Source organism: Amphiura filiformis, chromosome 7, assembly GCF_039555335.1.
Source record: "Amphiura filiformis chromosome 7, Afil_fr2py, whole genome shotgun sequence".
NCBI lineage: Eukaryota > Metazoa > Echinodermata > Ophiuroidea > Amphilepidida > Amphiuridae > Amphiura > Amphiura filiformis.
In genome coordinates, this window is record NC_092634.1 from 41,670,470 (window position 1) to 41,689,412 (window position 18,943).

The 18,943-nt window shown below is 37.5% G+C and overlaps 1 protein-coding gene across 1 annotated transcript in view; it reads right to left on the minus strand.

Moving 5' to 3' along the window:
- LOC140157181 (uncharacterized) overlaps positions 1–18,943 on the minus strand; it is a 130,591-nt gene that overhangs the window by 21,201 nt on the left and 90,447 nt on the right. The window contains exons 9-10 of the transcript XR_011859644.1: positions 13,972–14,106; positions 1,565–1,699 (exon numbers count right to left, since the gene is read on the minus strand). The gene's annotated coding sequence lies outside the window, so the exon portion shown is untranslated. The remainder of the gene's footprint in view (positions 1–1,564; positions 1,700–13,971; positions 14,107–18,943) is intronic.

Consider the following 18,943-nt stretch of genomic DNA (forward strand, 5'->3'; position numbering starts at 1 on the left):
CCCCTCCCTTAAATTGCTTCATCTTTTTGGATGCTATCATAGGCAAAACTATGTATCAGAGTAGCCCATAGAACAGTGCAGGACTTTCAGGATGGTGTACCACCATACTACAATGTTTTTTGTTCATACCGCCTTGGCACCTAAACAAAACATTTCAGGCCAATGGCGTAGATTTCTTTTTGACAGGGGGGGGGATGGGGTTGGAAACAAATCTTAAAGTATAGTGAAGCCAGCACCTTTTGGCGACAAAATAAGTTATAGTACAAATGCGCCCAAAGCACGCGAAAAATGTTGCTATTTTGAAGCTAATCTGATGAAGTATGGTGCAAAAGTGGAATAAATGCATGTGAAGCGTGCGAAAATTGGCACTTTTGGGGCTGAAGTGGGCAAATATGAGGTTAATGTGGTCAGAAACCCATATTCAGGTAAGTCAACATTGGGGGATGATTGTATGGACCATCCCCCTGGTAAATATTGGGGGATAAATCCATCCCCGGGATCTACGCCTATGTTTCAGGCCTAATATTTCATAACACTTGAGATATAATATAAAAATATGAGCTTTCACCAGTTACCAAATCTGCATTGAAGTATATAGGCGAGGACAAGGCTGAAAATTGGTTACACACTTTTAAAGTTTCAAAACTATCAGTTTGCGTATTATCACAAAAAGGTGTGACTACATATAATTTGTGTGAGTTCTGATGTGAATTTTCAAATTACTTCTTTGAACAAATAAATTCCCTCAGTGCACAATAGCCAAAATAACTACTAGTATTTGGTATATGTTTTAATATGTCGTAACAGACTGCTATTTGTAGTAAAACATTTCTGACAATGCTCACACTGAAAGGGTTTCTCCCCTGTATGAGTTTTGATATGGCGCAGAAGGTTAGCTTTTTGTGTAAAACATTTCTGACAGTGCTCACACTGAAATGGTTTCTCTTTTGTGTGAGTTCTGATGTCTTTTTAGAGTAGAGTTATTAGTAAAATACTTATGACAATATTCACACTGATATGGTTTCTCTTTGGTGTGAGTTCTGATGTGGTGCACAAGACCACCTTTTAGAGCAAAACATTTCTTACAATAATCACATTGAAAGGGTTTTTCTTTAGTGTGAGTTCTCATGTGGCTCACAAGGACAGATCTGTAAGCAAAACATTTCTCACAGTGCTCACACTGAAAAAGTTTCTCTTTGGTGTTAGTTCTGATGTGGTACCCAAGAACACTGTTTTCATCAAAACATTTCGGTGTCTCGTTGATGTTCAAGCAGTTATCATATTGCCACCATAGCTTCCAGTGGTTATTCACATGTCCTTTCAGCTTACCATAGTATGACAAGCTTTTCTGGCAAAACATACTTTTGTATCTACAAGCCTGCACATATTTAATCAGATGTCTGTTAACATGAGTTTTCAATTTGTCCAAAGAATAATGCTTGAGTTGGCAAAATGCACAAGAAAATGGTTTCAAATGTTTCATTGCCATATCTACAATTGTATTTACACAGTGAACTTCAGATTAACCCAACAACATAAAGATGTGTGTACACCTAAAACCCACCATGAAAGTCAATGCTAGCAAAGATGTCCTTGAGTGGAACAGCAAGTACTCCCAGACCACAATCCTGTCTCGCTCCAGGCTCTCCTTTCATTGATGTTCAACTGCAGATATATGTATATCAGTGGATCAAACTACCTGAAACATTAAAACAGCAAAATGCTTGATATTATATTGCTTGTTGCATTCCTTAGCAGATTGAAACAGAACTGAAATTTAATTAGGTCAAATTTGTTAGATTATTAAAAATTGAGTTATCTGCAGGGTGTTTTGGGTATATAATCACCCTTCATTTTTGCACCCTTTATATTTTAATAAAAGCACAATAAAATGTTATGTGAACTAATTCCTTAATTTTTGCAGGGTACGTATGTTAGTTCATTGAAGTACATTTAATAAATTCATGTTAAAATCAGAATTCGAAAAACATTGAGGGCGTCCTCTTTAGAATTAGCAACAAGGAATGAGGAATGAGGACACGATGGCTCAATGGCTACGGCCTTGGACTCAAAATCTGAGAGCTTGCTCGACGTGTATGGGTTTGAGTCTCTGTCCCACCACCATGTTGCGCCCTTGGGCAAGGTACTTTGCCTCGCTTGCCTCATCCCACCCAGGTGCAATGGGAGGCTATTAGGCATAGTCACAGTCATTGTACTGATAAACCTTGCGCCATTTTAGGCTGCAAACGTGGTTCTGACATATTCTAATGATGGCGGAATAAATGTAGAGCCATTTGAGGCTGTTTACGGTATAAAGTACTATAAAAATATCTACATTTATTTTTTTATATTTTACAATATTGCTCTAAAGGTTTTTTCCCAAAATAAATATGACAGTGCATAGACACCGAGTTGTAGCTTTATGCTAGCCCCCAGCAAGCCTATGGTCAGTAAAGCCTATACATGCACAATGTACCCCAACCATGCCAACTCACTCGTGATTGGGTAGAATCTTTTTAAATTGTTGTATCCATGGTTGTGCATTCACGTTGTTTAATTTTTGTTTTGTTTTATTTAATGAATAAATAGCACCTACAATGCTATAATAAACCCATTGTATAAACCACAATGCTATAATAAACTCATTGTATAAACCACAGAAAAATAACATTATGTGCAAGATGTGTAACCGTGTCATTTATAAGAATCATAGGAAAATAATCTGCAAAGATTGTTCACGGTGGCAACATATATCAAGTGTGTCAACATGGGCACAACAGAGTATAAAAACTTCAAGAACGGAAATAAAGAGTGGTTCTGCCAGGATTGTGCTGCTCCATGTGGTAAATGCCGCGATCATGTTTATAGAAACCACCACAGAGCCGTTGGACCTGTGACAAATGGTATCACATTGAGTGTGTCAATATGGATGAAACTACCTACAAAGACTAATCATTCCTTTGAGTGGCATTGCCAAGACTGTGAATCTAGTCCAAACATTGATAATGTGACAGACTCCGCTGCCATACCAAATATCACCGGTACAACCAAAAATGCACCTCACCAACGCCAGCATGTCAAAAGATCCAGAGTTAACAAGACCAATTCTCTGAAAATGTTGGTGATCAACTTCCAGAGCATCAACAACAAGTCAGCAGATTTTGAGCAACTTATTTACCATCAGAGACCAGATATCATACATGGTACAGAAACATGGCTGAACCCAGACAAAAGTAGTTCATAAGTATTTCCTGACAATTACACTGTGTACAGGCGTGATAGACCAACATAATCATGGTGGAGTTTTGTTTGCGTGTAAAAAGGAGATCATAGTCACAGAGAGAAAGGACTTGGAAAAAGACTGAAGTAATCTGGAACCAACTTGAATTACAAGGTCGTTAGTCCTTTAATAATCCTGGAAACTGTGTACAAACCTAGGCACAACGATGAGTCAACAGTGGACAAACTCGGTACTACCTTGAATGAGATCAGCAGAAAATCCCTGAATAGTAATATAATCTTATGTGGCGATTTCAACCAAGCAAACATTGATTGGGTAAACTTGTATATCATCAAAACATTAATATCAGCTTGCAAGTCAACAGCTAACAAATTCCTGAATGTTGCCATAGAACACGGTCTTGAACAGTTGGTAGACAAGCCAACAAGAGGAGGAAATATCCTCGACTTAGTATTGACCAACAACGGACATTTGTGACCATCCACATCAAAGCGCTCGTAAAGTCGGCCCCTGGTCAATTTTGTTTTCTTCCGTGTTTAGAAAATATATATCATAAGCTTTACAATGATATATCATTTGACTTCAAACGATATCCAGAAGTGGAGTTATGGCTTGTTAAACTTTGCTCCTTCAGTAAAAAGGTACATTATTTTGGTGCTACAATATATCTCTTTTTCTACATTGCTGGTATTAAATATCAAATGGTCATAATTGGCGGTCACTTCAAATCATCCCCAAGTCAACGAGGTTCAGGAATGTCCTCTCATTGTTAATTGTTGGTTAACCCACCACTTGAACAGGATTTAGCCAAAGCAAACAAAGACTAAAACTATTAACTATAAGTATAAGCTTATTATCCTCTTCAACAATAGGATTAAAGATTGGTACTATGACTGGACTGAAATGAGAAACTTGTAGGACAATTATTAGGTACATTATGAATACAAGCTTTATGCACATTTTGGACTGTAACTCGAAATTCAATTTGCCGACTTTACGAGCGGTTTGAGATGGATGGTCACATTTGATCAGTGATGTATCAGTTGAACCAGGTCTTGGTGACCATGACATGGTTTCTGTCAATCTTGATTTCAAACCAAAGAGGAAGAAAGTGAACAGAAGAAAAGTTTACATCAGGCAAAAGGCAAACGAAGATGGAATTAAAGGAGTATTTCGTGATCCTAGTATCCTCTTTTTATGACATTTTTCAGTACATATCCACGAAAAAAGCATATTCCCAAAATTTCAGTTGATTCCGATTTTGCGTTTGCGAGTTATGCATGATTATGTGTATTACACTGCTCCATAGACAATACGTTGTAATTTCGTTCTGGTGCACCAGAACGAAATTCAAATTTCACGATATCTTTGCTAAACGAATTAATCTGCAAGAAATATTTTGTACATAAACATTATGTAGCCAGAGGTTTACAGTGATATAAAAATCTCAACTTTTTTTTAGAAAAGTGGGGGGATGAGGCTGTGGATCACGAAGTGCCCCTTTAAGAAAGACCTACGTAAATTCCAGCAGAGTTACGGTGAAATGGAGAAAGCAACTGTCCAGGAGAAATGGGATGCCATTGAAAATGGAATTAAAACTACAATGGACAAATGTGCCCTCCAAGATGAGTTCGCAACGCCGTGATCTTCCCTGGTTTACAAGAAAGCACAGGCGCCTTACAAGAACTAAGAAAAGGTTTTATAATAAAGCCAAAGCATCTGGACTGAAACAAGACTGGGATGACTACAAGACTATCCAGAAAACAGCTCGCAGAAGCCTTCGGAAAGCAAAGAGTGTACATCTCTGAGAACCTCACATCTAACATCAAAGAAAACCCCAAAGCTTTTTTGGTCATTCATTAAGTGATGAGGTATGGAAATCAGCTTTAAACGTGCAATAAAGTCATAAGCAATGCAAGTGAGAAAGCAGAAGCGTTAAATGATCAGTTTGCAAGTGTCTTTACGACATACCATCTCTTGATCACAGTGATTTCGAGAAAATCCCAAGACTCATCATCAGTCCTGATGGAGTTACCAAACAGCTTAAAAACCTTGCCCCAGGAAAGGCACCAGGTCCTGACCAAATTCCGCCATGGTTTTCTGAAAATTGGCGCAGAAGAACTGTCACCAATCTTGACAGACTTATTCCAGTGCTCTGTGGACCAAGGCGTATTACCTCACCAATGGCGAACAGCTAATGTCACAGGCATTTTCAAGAAAGGGGAAAAAAGCAAACCAGAGAATTACAGACCAGTCTCACTAACCAGCATCATTTGCAAAGTCTTGGAGCATATCATACACTCACACACAATGAAACATCTGGAAAAGCTGGACATTCTAGTCGACAGTCAGCATGGCTTTAGGGCAAAGAGGTCCACTGTAACACAACTCCTCCAGACAACTCATGATCTGACTACCAGAGGAGGGTGATACAACTCACCTTGCAATATTAGACTTCTCAAAAGCCTTTGATAAGGTACCACATGAGAGACTCCTGATGAAACTGCACTACTATGGGATCAGAGGCCAACTACATCATTGGTTCAGGGTTTTCCTAACTCAGCATACCCAGCAAGTAGTTTGTGATGGAGAGATTTCAACACCTAGATCCGTCTTGTCGGGAGTACCACAGGCCACAGTATTAGGCCCTCTCCTATTCCTCCTGTACATAAACGACCTGCCATCTGGAAAGCAGAGTCTGTTTATTTGCAGACGACTGCATAGTGTATGCAGCTTGTAAAGATGAAAACTATATTAGAGTTCTTTAGGAAGACCTCAACAAACTAGAGAAATGGCAGGACAAGTGGACAATGACTTTTAATCCATTGAAGTGCTCCACAATACAGATATCATACAAGAAGGACCCTCTAAGTTCAACATTTACATTTTGTGGTCAAGAGCTCCAGCAAGTAGACTCCCATCCATATCTTGGTGTTGAGATTGACAACAAATTGACATGGAGTGTGCACATGAAGAATACAATCACAAAGGCCAACAGAACTCTAGGATTTCTGCGAAGAAATCTATGGTTTTGCAATGAGGAAGTGAAGACCTATACATAAGGGACTGGTTGGTATCGAGGGAAAACACTATCTGACGCCAGCAAATAACACAAGGACAAGAGGAAGTTCCAGAGACTGTACACAAGACTGGATGTTCACAAGGGATCATTTTTTGTCCACAATGTAGCTGATTGGAATGAGCTCCCAGATGAAGTTGTGAATTCACCAACATTGGAAGTCTTCAAGCAGCGCCTTCATCATTAGTTTAGCACCCATTTTAGAAATTTACGTCTTGTTTGCACAAGTTCGTCATTTTATTAGTTATGTGCGGAAGTTGGTGAAATGCAGAGAGTGCACCCTGTCCTGCCGAAACAACCGATACTGATACTGACTAAGCCTGAAGTACTTTAATTACAGTAAAATTTAGAGTTTCCAGTGGAATAAGAATAGCCGCACTTTGCCCATACCATTCATGTGGCCGGGTGAAAGGACAGTATAAGATTTTGGGCTTATATATATCTCCTCTGAACTTAAATTTACAGATTCAAATTTAAACAGCAAAAATGCTGTTGATTTAGATGATACAAAGCAATTGATGTGAAGCTAACTAAAGATTCTGAACATAGGAAACATTGGCATATACATGTCGGTAACACCTACCATTGGCAATCTGACTTCATATACCACTTTAGGCGATATTTGGCTATTATATCGACAATGTCGGATTTAAAGGAAAGGGCTCTGTCAGCAAAATAGCCAGGGGCCCAATAGTAAGGAGTTAAGGCATGCACAGACTCTTTTGCAGGGGAAGGGGCAAACACTGAGATAAACTGCTTGCAGTTTCATACTAAAAGTAAAAAGTTGATATGCGTACACATTGGGTACATTTAGGGGGCATGGCCTGTTGTAGGTGTACCAGTCCTCATAATGGACCATGAGTCCTTTGTAGCTTTAGATCTAGCCTTTTCAATGTGATGCCACTTGTTTTTATCATTTGGGGCAGTGGGGCCCCATGAACTACATGTATTTGGCCTATTTGTGTATTACTTAATGCTATTTTATTGGCTGAGAAACATAACAGTTAGTATTCTCAGTTTATACATTTGGGCCCCTGGGGCCCTTGACCTTTGACATCTGACTTGGGCAAAAATGCACATCTTACGGGTAGGGCCCATAGGTGTGCCACATAGCTGAATATATACAAGGGGCAGTCAGTATGTTTTAAGAGTTGACTCGTGACGTCATATGTGGATTGTTTTCATGGCATTTCTCAATGATTACATAAACACTGTACCTTTGTCTTTCAAACAACACATGCAAAAATTATATCACACATGAGTCACCTAATGAAATTGAGTCGTTTTTGTTAAGGGAAATAAGAGGCTGAAATGAGGTATTGTTGTATTTTTTATATTTTCTCTGGAATTAAAGAATGGAGAACACTGCCTTTTGGAACAGAAATAGAACACAAACCACCAGTTTATTAAAACATGTTAGTTGGGCTGTTAAGGTTTTAGTTTATTTAAAATGCATGGTCAAATATGTCTTATTTTTGACAAAAACAAGGCTTTTCTTTCTCTAAAAATCTTGATACATGTATTGCCAAAAATAGCACAAACATGGAAATTTAAGGTTTTTTGCCAGTTCTGTTGAATAATCTCTAAACATTAAAACGGGAGTCTCCCTAGAAAATATTTGAATCTGTGATTAAAATATAACTGTTATTCTGCCATTGTTACATTTATACAAAATGTAGTGGTACAGAGAGAGCGGCCATCGTTTGAATGAGAAATTTATTTTCAAAACTTTTCTGTTCATTTCAGGTTGAGATCATCCATAAAAATATATATATTTAAATTAAAATTTTCATAGCATTTTGTAATATTTTAGGCCATATTTACATGGAATTTTGCCATTTTCGTGCATTTCCACCATGTTGTATCGGTCATCCTACCTACGCATGTGCAGATTATTGTTTGGTTTGCACCTGTTATCATCGCACTGAGTACCAACTCTCACATGTGACCAGTCATTGTATTTTAGTCTGTTTCATTTTGGAGATAATTAATGTCATTTGTAATAACTGCTTTTTCATTTTCGCCATTTTTGCAGAATAATTTTGCTTCCATTCAAGCCCTGAAGTTGTTGAAGTTTCCAGACGTCCCATATCCACCAAAGTTTAATGGCAAGTCTCATATTTTACCAAATGCAAACTGGGGACCTAGTGTTTATTCCTGCCAAAAACTAGCCATATGCATCCTGTACTTTTGCTGTTCTCGGACATTTTAAACATGTGTCTTTGCTGTAATTTAAAAAGGCCCACCTTTTTGTGTGATTTGGCAGTGTCCCTAGTCTATTGATTTTATGCTAATGCTGTTACGTAATCATGTGTATGATATAATTTTTACATGCGTTATTGAAAGACAAAGGCACAGTGTTTATGTAATCATTGAGAAATGCCATGAAAACGATCCACATATGACGTCACGAGTCAACTCTTAAAACATACTGACTGCCCCTCGTATATAAAGTAAAATATTCAGTTCATATAGAATATTGTCTTTAACACAAAGATAAATAAATGAACTAAGTTTCCACACAATGTTCAACACGGTTGTTTGATGGGATATCATTTATTAACTTTTTTAACAAAACAGTATTATAATGTTCAATTCTAGACCTGAATAATACCAACAGCTATCACACTTATAAACTGTATATATATTTTGTAGCAATTTTTAACATAGATTTTCGTTTCTATATAAAATTATTCATCTTTTTCTACTTCTTTGTGGTTATTTTAATTCTATAAACTGTATATTTGTGTGCAAATTGAGGGCGCTATTTACATATATTTTAAATTTAAATTAGCCAAATAATATGAGTTATTCATGATAAAAAGCTTTTGAAAATTTCCTTGTCATTTGTTAGTCTGTTTGCTGATGTTCTAATATGCCTTTTTTGAAGTATGGCGGGCACAAAAGGAGAGGGCGTACTTTGGTTTGAGTTAACCTTTATATGCTTTCTCATGCGTCACTCTCTGACAAAAGTTTACTCAAACCAAAGTATGCCCTCTCCATACTTCAAAAAGGCTTATACCATTTTACAAGTGCCTACCCCTTGTAAAGATGCAAAACAAGATTTTAGATTTATAGCCGTAAGCGCCATCATTGTTTACCTTTTCAGTTTTACATGCCATCAAACAACCGTGCCAAGTTTTCTTTACAAGATGAATCCTGAATTTAGAGCAAGAAATTACACCAAGAATATAAATCAAGAGAAAAGTTTCCAAAAGAATAAATTATATACAAAGCCTATGTAACAAGCTCTCAGGGGCTGCGCAATAATTATGAGCCCTGGGGGAGGGTAAAATTGGGGGGCAAGAAATTTTTGGCGAGTCAAAAGGGGGTAAGCAATTTTTGGCAAGCCGAGCGGGGCAAGCGATTTTGGCACACATTCATGAGGCTCCTTTTTAATAAAACGCACTAAAAAGGCTTAGGAAAACAGTACGGACACACTTAAATATGCAAATTTTCCTGCTCGCTGCACTTGCAACATGTATAAGGACCATTTAAGGTTTGTAAATTGGGATCCAAAAAATTTGGCATGTGCAAGGGGGGGCAAAGAATTTTTGGCAGGCCGAGAGGGGGGGAAGCGATTTTTGGCGAGCCGTTTTGAGCCCCGGGGCTCATAATTATTGCACAGCCCTCAGATACACACAAAATAGTGGAAAAGCTACCAAATTAAACATTATGTCTTTATAGAGTTTTGGAATTAAATCTAATACTGGAACTTACTTTTTGCAACTATTGCGACGTTGCGTCTGGAACCACCAGACTTCATCAGGCAACTGACCCGTTGGACTGGTCACGTGATAGACGGCGGCTAGGTATCGACCCGATGGCCCGGTCCCATGCATGAGATAAATTGAAGCGAGTCCCCTTTCTTGTTCAGTGACGGTTGCTCAATGCGTTCCCAAATGGCTTCTTTTATGCCTCTCCTATGCCATTGTTCCTCCTTGTCAAGAATCACGACTTCCTCGTTCTTAATTGAGTGTCCAGTGTCCTTTAAATGGAGGTAAACAGCAGAGTTTTGTGCTTCGTTGGTACTTGGTCTCCTATGTTGACCAATGCGGGTTTTTAACGCCTGTTTGGTTTCTCCAACGTAAGCCGCAGAGCAATCGGTATCACCGCACACAACCCCATACACTAAGTTTGAGCGTTTGTCCTTCGGTTGCTTGTCCTTCACATTCACAAGTTTCCCGCGAAGCGTGTTAACTGGTTTGAAGGATGTTGAAATTCCAAAGGATTTGAAGTGGTTCTTCACGCGTTCCGAGATTCCCGAAATATATGGTATAGTTACGCTGGGCTCTGTTGGTTTGACCACTCGCGCCTCGGTCTTTGGCTCTTTACTCTTGGTGGCTTTGAGAAAGGCCCAGTCCGGATAACCACAGTTATTAAGGGCTGTTTTGATGTGGTCCTTTTCCTCGGGAACTTGTTCAGAGTCACTTATGATGGTATCAGCTCTATATTGGAGAGTTCGAATTACTCCTAACTTGTGTACGAGTGGATGGTGGGAACCCAACTGAAGATAATGGTCAGTATGTGTGGGTTTCCTATACACCTTAGATGTCAGGGTACCATCGCTTTGAACAGATATCAAGCAGTCGAGAAATGCAAGGGTATTGTCTTTGCACAGTTCTTGGGTGAATTTTATGTTGTCATCCACGCTATTGATGTGTTCGAAGAACCCGTCGATTATGTCTTTATCTCAAACACATAGTAATTAAAGGTGTTTTCATCTCAAACACTTTAATTCAACTATTCATTTATGAAAATCTATATTAATTACATTAGGTAATATCACTGGCAATTTCAATGTTTTATATCTAATATGCTCCAAAGGGTTATTTGTGTACATTAAAATTAATCAAATTTTGGAATTCTGAATTTCATGGTAATGTATTTGACTGTAGGAGTAAGGGACTTTCAAATATTTGAAAGTACTTATCAAAAGGGGTTTATTTGATCAATAATTGACAGTTGAACTATGATAATCCCTTTTCAATCCTGTGTAAGGCAGGAAAGTTATTAGCCCATTCCTCAGAAAAAAAATACTTTATCAACAAATCAATTCCCTCACTACACATAATAGCCAAGGTCACTATTTGGTATGTGTTTTAATATGTCGTAAAAGACTGCTATTTATAACAAAACATTTCTGACAGTGCTCACACTGAAAGGGTTTTTCTTTAGTGTGAGTTCTGATGTGGTGCACAAGGCCACTTCTATCAGCAAAACATTTCTGACAGTGCTCACACTGAAAGGATTTCTCTTTGGTGTGAGTTCTGATGTGGCACACAAGGCTAGCTTTTTGTTTAAAACATTTCTGACAGTGCTCACTCTGAAAAAGTTTTTCTCTGGTGTGAGTTCTGATGTGGCGCACAAGGACACTTCTATCAGCAAAACATTTCTGACACTGCTCACACTATTGGGTTTCTCTTTGGTGTGAGTTTTGATGTGGCATACAAGGCTAGTATTTTGTGTAAAACATTTCTGACAGTGGTCACATTGAAATGGTTTCTCTTTGGTGTGAGTTCTGATGTGTCTTTTTAGAGTACATTTATCAGTAAAATACTTTCTGTAGTGTGAGTTCTGATGTGGTGCACATGCAAGGCCACTTCTCTCAGCAAAACATTTCTGACAGTGCTCACACTGAAAGTGTTTCTCTTTGGTGTGAGTTCTGATGTGCCACACAAGGCTAGCTTTTTGTTTAAAACATTTCTGACAGTGCTCACTCTGAAAAAGTTTTTCTCTGGTGTGAGTTCTGATGTGGCGCCCAAGGACACTTCTATCAGCAAAACATTTCTGACACTGCTCACACTATTGGGTTTCTCTTTGGTGTGAGTTTTGATGTGGCATACAAGGCTAGTATTTTGTGTAAAACATTTCTGACAGTGGTCACATTGAAATGGTTTCTCTTTGGTGTGAGTTCTGATGTGTCTTTTTAGAGTACATTTATCAGTAAAATACTTTCTGTAGTGTGAGTTCTGATGTGGTGCACATGCAAGGCCACTTCTCTCAGCAAAACATTTCTGACAGTGCTCACACTGAAAGTGTTTCTCTTTGGTGTGAGTTCTGATGTGCCACACAAGGCTAGCTTTTGTTTAAAACATTTCTGACAGTGCTCACTCTGAAATAGTTTTTCTCTGGTGTGAGTTCTGATGTGGCGCACAAGGACACTTCTATCAGCAAAACATTTCTGACACTACTCACACTAAAAGGGTTTCTCTTTGGTGTGAGTTTTGATGTGGCATACAAGGCTAGTATTTTGTGTAAAACATTTCTGACAGTGGTCACATTGAAATGGTTTCTCTTTGGTGTGAGTTCTGATGTGTCTTTTTAGAGTACATTTATCAGTAAAATACTTTCTGTAGTGTGAGTTCTGATGTGGTGCACAAGGTCACTTCTCTCAGCAAAACATTTCTGACAGTGCTCACACTGAAAGGATTTTTCTCTGGTGTGAGTTCTGATGTGGCGCACAAGGAAACTTCTATGAGCAAAACATTTCTGACAGTGCTCACACTGAAAGTGTTTCTCTTTGGTGTGAGTTCTGATGTGGGACAAAAGGCTAGCTTTTTGTGCAAAACATTTCTGACAGTGCTCACATTGAAATGGTTTCTCTTTGGTGTGAGTTCTGATGTGTTGTTTAAGACTACCAGACCTTGCAAAACATTTCTGACAGTGCTCACACTGAAAAGGTTTCTCTTTGGTGTGAGTTATGAACTGGTACAAAAGGCTAGCTTTTCAGAAAAACATTTCTGACAGTGCTCACACTGAAAGGGTTTCTCTTTGGTGTGAGTTCTGATGTGGCACACAAGGCTAGCACTTTGTGTAAAACATTTCTGACAGTAGTTACATTGAAATGGTTTCTCTTTGGTGTGAGTTCTAATGTGTCGTTTTAAAATATAGTTATGAGTAAAATACTTCTGACAATATTCACACCGATAGGGTTTCAATTTTTCTAAGTTGTGAATTCCAATGTGGGACAAAAGGTTACTTTTTTGGGCAAAATATTTCTGACAGTACTCACACTGAAATGGTTTTTCTTTGGTGTTAGTTCTGATATGGTTCACAAGGCTATAATTTGTTGTAAAACACTTCTGACAATATTCACACTGATATGATTTCTCTTTTGTGTGAGTTCTGATGTGGAGCACAAGACTACCTTTTAGAGCAAAGCATTTCTTACAATAATCACACTGAAAGGATTTTTCTTTAGCGTGAGTTCTCATGTGGCTCACAAGGTTAGATCTGTAGGCAAACCATTTCTCACAGTGCTCACACTGAAGTTTCTCTTTGGTGTTAGTTCTGATTTGGTGCCCAAGAACACTGTTTTCACCAAAACATTTCTGTGTCTCCTTGATATTCAAGCAGTTATTACATTGACACCATAGCTTCCAGTGATTATTCACATGTCTTTTCAGCTCACCATTGTTTGACAAGCTTTTCTGGCAAAACATACTTTTGTATCTACGAGCCCGCACATATTTAATCAGATGTCTGTTAACATGGGTTTTCAAGCTGTCCAAAGAATAATGCTCAAGTTGGCAAAATGCACAAGTAAATGGTTTCAAATGTTTCATTGCCATATCTACAATATTATTTACACAGTGAACTTCAAATTAACCCAACAACATATAAAGATGTGTGTACACCTCAAACCCACCATGAAAGTCAATGCTAGCAAAGATGTCCTTGAGTGGAACAGCAAGTACTACCAGACCACAATCCTGTCTCAGTCCAAGCTCTCCTTTTATTGATGTTCAACTGCAGATATATGTATATCCGTGGATCAAACTACCTGAAACATTAAAACAACATAATGCTTGATATTATATTACTTGCAGCATTCCTTAGCGGATTGAAACAGAACTGAAATTTAATTAGGTCACATTTAATTGTTAGATTAAGATATTGAGTTGTCTGCAGGGGTGATAGAGGAATATGATCACCCTTCATATATGCACCCTTTATATTAATATATTTTAATTAAAGCACAACAAAATGTTACAGCACATAATTCCTTATATTTTTGCCGGGTATGTTAGTTAATTGAAAGTACATTGAAATCATGTAAAAATTAAAATTTCTAAAATATTGAGGGTGTCCTCTTCAGAAGAAGCAATATACAATATTGCTCTAATTGCTAGATATACCCACAAAGGCGAGAAAGTACCCAATAAACTTGGGGTTTATTGAAAAGGTGAGGTAGCCAATTAAAAAAGGTGAGGAATGGCAAGGTTGAGATAACTGATTAAGTCTTGCTCAGATACTGGACAAGTTTGGCAAGGAAAGGCAAGGAATGGCGAGGAAAAGCTAGGTACATCCAGACCTGCCACTGACATTTTGAATATAAATAGCACCTAATTAATCTACACTATTGTTATCATGTTGACTCAAATGGCGATAACCTTTCTGGGCTCTCTGGCCGAGTCTAACAAAATTGCTTATGACCAAATGAGTTAACATATGATGCAATCTTGGGTATGTGCTGCACGCAATATCGCACACATTTGATCTGCATGTGTGCAGCACCCTCAAGACCTGCACACATTCTCTTGTTGTATGCTGAATGCCTGCAGCGCACCATCTGGACACTTCCCTGCATTTGGTAATGTTCCAAATATAAGTCTCTATAGAGCCAGGGTTTTGAGATGTAAACATGGAAAGAAAAAATTTGTTTGCCATATGCCTTCCAGTGGGATTTTTGGGGTGTGTCCGTCGGTCGGAGATCTTTTTTTTTTTTAATGACTCACTTAGCATATAATATATGTTGAAGCCATATTAAGCAGTTTTTAAGCAATATCACAAGTTATACACAAAATATGCTTTATTTTAGCAATACACAATCAGTGTTGAAGCATATTGCTTAAAGTAAATCAACTATTAGCAATATAAATATTTTAAAGGTCCAAAAGCGTTGGCCTGGTCAACTGGCAGGTTTGTGCAGGAACTAAATACCAACAATTGCTAAATGTTTATACTAGGATTTGGGCAGGTTGTCCTTACATATCACTATGTTCTTTTAGATGGTCAGGACCTTGGCGAGTTGGACACTTTTATTATCATGGATTATGTTATGCCATAAAATGCTGAGCTTGTGTAACACTATATTATGAATATATCCAGATGTGCTGCTAACCCTTTAAGCAATATATTGTTAACTGCATTAATGTCCAGTAGCAATTAAAACTAAATAAGAAATATAAACATTTCAAGCAATATACAGTTAACTAGAATTATGCAATATAAAATTAGCAATATAAAATATTAAGCAATATGATCTCAGGGTAAAATAGTGCATTATGGGAATATATTTCCAACTGTCATTTTGAATTGTGATGACTGCAGAAATGATGTAGACTCCTTGTTTTTTGGATGTTTTCAGCTGCGAAATATTTGGTACATAAACATAAAGTAGCCAGAGTATATAGCCAGTGGTATAAAAATCTCAACTTTTTTTGAGAAAAGTGGGGATGAGGCTGTGGATCACGAAATGCCCTTTTAATTGACATACAAAAAGAATATTACATCATCTGATGTGTGCACAAAATATTGCTCAAAGTCAGAAGGTAAAACACTATAATTAAGTTTTCCTGATTAGATCTAAAGCATGTGTTGGATCACATTCATTCTTCCACTGATGTAGTACATGCTAGTGGCGTAGCGTGGTCATTGTAGGGGGGTGGCCCTGACCCATTTTTTGGCAATATGGGATTTTCTAAATTTTCAGATCAATTGGGGAGGGGATGTGCCGTAGCTATGATGCTACGCCACTGATACATTGCAAGTATGCTGATGCGTTAATTTGAAGCTCACAAGGCGTAAAATGTGAAAATTTGGGTACGAAACATGGGGGGGGCAACAAGTTCAAAATGCATGGCATATGGCATGGCCCCATACTTTTACTTGTACCATATATAACAATATACATCTAGCTAATTCATTTTACACCAAATCTTGGTGCCAAATATATTTCAAGTTGAACCTCAAACATTCCACTAGCTGTTTCATATCTACAGTAATTAATGCAGATGTAGCCATATATAGTCAAGGCAAAAAGGTAAGCTGAAATAGACCACAATAATCCTCAGAACTGGTGATGCGGAACATTCCTTCAATTAAGCCATCAATCAATATAGCACAGTACATTACATTGTTAAAATCACCTGCAGCTTTCGGTAAGCTTAAGCAATAAAGCCTAACAAATATTGCTTACAGAAAATATTGCTTACACGAAGCCTAAAAATATTGCTTGAGTATGCCTAACGTAAGCCTTATTTGGACAATTTTGTACCTTAAATATTGCTTATAAGGCATACAGTAAAATATTGCTAAAATATAAGCAATATACAGTTTGTTATCATAAGCAATATATTGCTTCTTTGAGTAAGCAATATATTGCTTCTTAGCGTAAGTAATATATTGCTTATTTGTGTAAGCAATATATGCCTAAATATCAGCAATAAGGCCTTGAAATATTGCTTAAGTATGCCTAAGGTATATGCCTAAGGTATGCCTTGAACATTGCCTATAAGAAAAATGGATACAAAGCTTTGAAGCCTTTATATTGCTAGGTATATTGCTTAAATATATGGCTTAATTTTTGGTAAATAGGCAATGAACATTGGTCATGTGGAAAGATACATCAATACTTCACTTCACTTCAGACCTTCAATATGCAAGATACGTACGCCATAGAAATTGATTTAATTCGAACAACTGCATATACTTACAGGCATAAGACCCCAAGTTTATTGGAAACATTGATACAGGAATGGACAGTTATAAATGTTATAGTAAGTTTACAGTAATGATTTTCTTCTTAAGAAAAATGTTGTTGGTCCAATTTAGCTTTGAAATGAAATTGATATATAGACACAGAAAAAGTAATAAAAAACCATTAAAATTATAAACTTTAAAAAAATGTAAAAAGGCCAACCCTGATTTTGGCCAATTTTGGGTCAGTCAGTGGAGGGCAAGCAAACATTTTTTTTTTTTGCCTTACATCAATTTTATCGAGATAACTGCAAATGCAGCATGTGAAATTTTCTGTTTCATACTAAAAGTACACATTAGGTTCATTTTGGGGATAAAGTCCTTTAAGCAACTCATACATGTCCACATATGGGCCATGGGTACTTTGTAGTTTTCGATCTATCCTTGTTAATGTGATGCCACTTATTTTTATCATTTGGGGCCGTGGGGCCGTGGGGCCCCATGACCTACATTTATGGACCTATTTGTGAATGTATTTAATGCCATTTTATTGGCTGAGAAATAGTATTCACCATTTATACATTTGGGCACCTGGGGCCCTTGATCTTTGACCTCTGGCTTGGACCAAAATGCACATCTCTGGGGTAGGGCCCTAGGTGTGCCACATACGAGGCCTGAGACTTTTCAGTTGTAGAGCTACCCAATGCACCTTCAAACACAACCAGCTTTAACTTATCAAGTGGTGAAAGCAAAAAAACAAAAACAAAAAACAAGGGATCCTGTAAGCCAAAATAGCAAAGGGCCTTGCTGATAGTTTAAATCTGCCACTGCACCTAAGGTGGTTTATATGTCAATTCAGCAATTTGATGTGTATTATGCAAGATGTTTTACTTTAGTAAAACCTAGATACGCTTATGCGTATACTGATGCATGGCCCTGATCGTAACCGTCCTGGCTGAAATCCAGAAATGACGTCGTTGTTCTGGTGCTGTAACTTTCGGGTAACGCAGGAGGAACATGCCTTTTGCAAACAAAAGTCCCGGCCCCTTTCCAGCGAAAATACAGCTTATTTAGCCAATGTGAACATGGGGTCATCACCAGAAATATTTTCCTATCATATTGGACTAACACGTCAGGTATATGGTATTTCACAACATAACAGGAATGGAAAGAAAAGTGGAAATGTTTGTTTGTTGGATCTTTGACCAAACGACCAGTTCTAATGACGTCACTATGCAAACAACATAGTGGTATTAATAATTAATTAGGTAAGTCCAAATATGGAGGTATCCAAAATTCCTCCAAAAGTATACAAATTAGATGTTCGACGAATCAGAATACGATCAGCCCACCTCCAAAATTATGCAAATGAGTTGAGGCGGTTATGTGAACATGTACAGTGGTTTGGCTCTTGTGTATACAGACCTCTGTGGTATTATGTCATATATATTTTTTTTAAACCTGAGGTACTAACTGACTTAACATACCACTTTAGGTGATGTTTGACTTTGTATAGATCACCTAAGACAATTTTAATATAAAAGTGCCATTTTGGAAAAAGCACAATTTGATGACAGAACTGCAGAACATCATTTCAAGTACCTGAAAGTGTATATAAATTTAAAGTAAAAATTCATCTTAATATAAATAAATGAGTTTCAACACGATGTTCAAGTTGACATGATTTATTTCCAGAAATTAACTTTTGCTACAGAGATTCATGAACAAGTTTTCGCTGTAGGATCTTCTGGTGAAATGAATAAAAATGATACTAAAACTACAATTTTAAAAAATTCATAAATGCGTAAATAAGGCGCAAAAATACGTATCATGCACTATCATGTTTTACAAAGTGAATTTTGAAGCAAGAAACTACACCAAAAAAGTTTCCAAAATAACATAAATTATATATATATACA